The following is a 3,701-nucleotide window of genomic DNA, read 5'->3' as shown; positions in this document are numbered from 1 at the left end:
CGCCATCCGACCTTGACCGCCAGAAGAATGTTACCATACCCCTCAACCCCCCCCTCCTCCCCTCAAGATAAAAATGTGGCAGCGTCTGGAAATCGAAAGTTTAATATGGTTTCCAGGCCTGACACGTAGATCATGGCAGATGCAAATTGTACTAATCACTTAAAAAGTGGAGCAGGGTTAACAAGAACAGTGTCAAAAAGCTGAGAATACTGTACTATTTCCCCATCCTTCATTGTTTATTTCTTTTATTTTTATTAATATAATAAAACAAAGTTTTATTTTTTTAAAAAAAAAGATAGCATCAAGAAAGGGATAGAGAATTGCTGACCCTATACAATTAATGCTCAGTTAATAAAGGAAAAACCATGCCAAGCAAAATACTTCCACCTGCTTTTATGATATAAGGAAGAACTATGATTATTTTAGCTCAGTGCCAAAATCTCAACTACATCATTATTTATCAGTGTTAAAACAAGAAAAAAAGGTTATTTGCTTTTCAGCAACCTAACCTTTTGGTGACTTTTTCTTAATTCTGCGTATTTTTAGTGTAAGAAACCGTATGCTTTCTTCAGGATGACACAGGTTCCTGAAAACAATTGGGCTGCTGTAATGACTAACAGAAAGGTACTGTGTAAGGTCCAGATAATTTATTCCAAGTCATTCTGAAATGCACATAGCACTACTAAAAACCAACAAAATGAATTATTGGATAAATGTATATCTATGTTAAGATACAGATAGGAGAGTAACTCAGCATTCCTTGTCTTCATGTTCCTTCTGTTTTTAGAAAGCTACATGATAAATAAACAGCTGCTTTCTATTCTTGGCTTCATGTATGTATTAAAGGTAAAGGTAAAGGTTCCCCTCGCACATACGTGCTAGTCGTTCCCGACTCTGGGGGGCGGTGCTCATCTCCGTTTCAAAGCCAAAGAGCCAGCGCTGTCTGAAGACGTCTCCGTGGTCATGTGGCCGGCATGACTCAACGCCAAAGGCGCACGGAACACTGTTACCGTTCCACCAAAGGTGGTCCCTATTTTTTCTACTTGTGTTTTTTTACATGCTTTCAAACTGCTAGGTTGGCATAAACTGAGACAAGTAACAGGAGCTCACCCCGTTACATGGCAGCACTAGGGATTCGAACCGCTGAACTGCCAACCTTTCGATCGACAAACTCAGCGTCTTAGCCCCTGAGCCACCGCGTCCCTCTAATGTATGTATTACTTATTATTATATTTATATAACACTATAATCCCAAGGAACTGTCAGCAGTTCATAGGGATAACATTGTAATTGAAACATGGTTGAAAAGCTTATCTTTTAAAATATACAAAAGCTTTATATGAGAATGGAAAAGATCTAAGATATGATTTTGCTTCCAATTACACCTAGACTGGGTAAGAACTGTCCAAGACTGTCACATATTATTCAGAACCGCTTTCAGAACACATTCAAATAACAATAAAATGGAAGCAAACCAATTCAGATACAGAATCAATTGTTTTTGAAAATGTTCACACGTGCACACACATTATAAAGCTACTAAAAAGGGAAATTTATGTCAATGAAACACAAAGTTTAGTACTGTCAAATGTCAGGATATCTCTTTAGAAACTGGGTTTTAATTCATTTTCTGTAGGATTGTATCAAGAACAATTACACTGATTAGATTTCCATTTTTTTGGTAGAATTAATAGTTTTATACAACCGGCATAGCTAATGCCCATATTCTTACCTATAAAGACCAATCGATTAATTCGTTCATCCTCTTTCCATTTCACAGTTGTTTCCTCTAGATCATAGAGTTCATAAACACCCTGAACTATCACCTGATGAGATTTATCTTTGATGGACACCAATCCCTGGTTAGAAAATAAGATAAAATTAGCAAAGCGGCTAGTGAAGGCTTCTATAAATTGAGTACAAAGTTTAGAAACACTATACAGAGAATTTATAAATAAAACATATTCTAAGATCCTTGGTGATGTAAAAGGAATTGATTGCTTTCATCTTAGTGATGAACAGAGTTTCCTTGAGATAAGATGAGTGGCCTATATTTTATAATATTCTTTACTGCCTAACATAGGATGGGATAGCATAGCATATGTAAGTAAGTAAATGTCTGTTGTGGTAAAAACTATATAACTTATGTTTTCATAACATCTATAATATCAACAACCTTGTATAGCTAATCCTTGATTCACAACTGCCCATTATGGTTGTAAGTCATGACAGTTGTAAAGTAACCCATGTGGATCACCAATTTTTTTTGGAGAAATCGCTAAGACCTTTTTTGCAGAATCGCTAAGCAAACCAATTGTTTCCTATGGACCACTTTTGTCAAAAACCAGAAGTAAATGCTGTTTTGGCAAAAGAACTTGGTCACCTGATCATGGATGTTGCAAACAGCCTTAACTGTGGGTCAGTTGCTGAGCACCTGAAATATGCCCCTGGCATGGTTTGTTGTAACTTCAAATGGGCACTAAGCAATTGGTCACAAGTCAAAGACTATCTGTAGTTTTAAAGATCATGAAAGAGTTCCTTCTCTAATAATCAGTGTAATGTCTGCGCACTAAGAAACTATATCATACATTTCTTCCAGAAGGTACAGAAGTTGCAAGTACAGACCTTTTGGGATTATTAAAATTTGATGAAAAAGAACCACATATGCTGTAATACACAGAGCAAAATTTTAGAATTTTAGCTCTTTAAGTGTTTGAGCACCACATGACTCCAAATTAGCATATGCCCCACTTTCCATATTCAACCACTTTCTGCATCCAAATAAAAAGAGTAACATTTTTGAAAATAAGAATGATAATTCTGAGTACTGAACCTTTAGTCTTATTACTTCCATGGGGTTACCTTTCTTGTCTTTTACATTTTTCTCCCACAACAAATTCTAAAAGAGATAAAAAATAATAGGAAGGATTATACATTCATAACAAAATAAAGGTCTTGGGGGGGGGGAGCCAAGTTTTTTTCAAATCGTGTTTCTTTTTTAAAGTCAAAGATTCATTAGCCTATAAAGAAAGTATGAAATAATTTGGATTTTTCATACAAATGAGATAATTTGGATTTTCAAACAAATAATACAGCACTTACTTGAATAAACACATTTAGGTCTTCTTCGGTTGCACTTCCTAGCACTTCAAAAGTGGATGTAACAATACTCTGAAAATTGATAAGATAAAAATTGCTACATTCTGTTTTTTAGTAAAAGCAAAAGAGGTTCTAATAATAAAAATTCTATATTAGCAATCGATGGAATCTGCAAATTAATGCAATGCGATGCAATGTATGTAACATTACATAAAAATTACTTTACATATTTTTATTGAACTATATATTTGATGACCATGTACATTTCTTTCCATAATAAATTGTAACCATTTAGAATCCTAAATGCAATAACTAAATGCACATATAGAATAGAATATATTTTTTATTGGCCAAGTGTGATTGGACACACAAGGAATTTGTCTTGGTGCATATGCTCTCAGTGTACATAAAAGAAAAGATGTTAAATGTTTGATATACTATTTTCCAGATGTACTTTTTCCAAACTAATTAATACAATTTATACACTTTAGCTTTAATCAATTTAGTAAATTTAAATTTAAATTTAAATTTAAATTTAAATTTAAATTTAAATTTAAATTACTACAATATAGAAAACAGTAAAGTTATTAATTACTGTTCAC

At 33.8% G+C, this 3,701-nt stretch overlaps 1 long non-coding RNA gene across 1 annotated transcript; it reads right to left on the bottom strand.

Moving 5' to 3' along the window:
• Positions 1–1,725: 1,725 nt before the first annotated feature.
• LOC131193390 (uncharacterized) lies at positions 1,726–3,413 on the bottom strand. The gene is made up of 3 exons (XR_009153908.1): positions 3,103–3,413; positions 2,863–2,899; positions 1,726–1,859 (listed from the first exon to the last, which is right to left on the bottom strand). It is a non-coding gene; the product is annotated as an uncharacterized LOC131193390 (long non-coding RNA).
• Between the last annotated feature and the right edge of the window lie 288 nt (positions 3,414–3,701).

Source organism: Ahaetulla prasina, chromosome 2 (genome assembly GCF_028640845.1).
Source record: "Ahaetulla prasina isolate Xishuangbanna chromosome 2, ASM2864084v1, whole genome shotgun sequence".
In the NCBI taxonomy this organism is placed as follows: domain Eukaryota; kingdom Metazoa; phylum Chordata; class Lepidosauria; order Squamata; family Colubridae; genus Ahaetulla; species Ahaetulla prasina.
The sequence above is the reverse complement of the archived record's forward strand: the minus strand, read 5'-3'. Positions and strand labels throughout refer to the sequence as shown.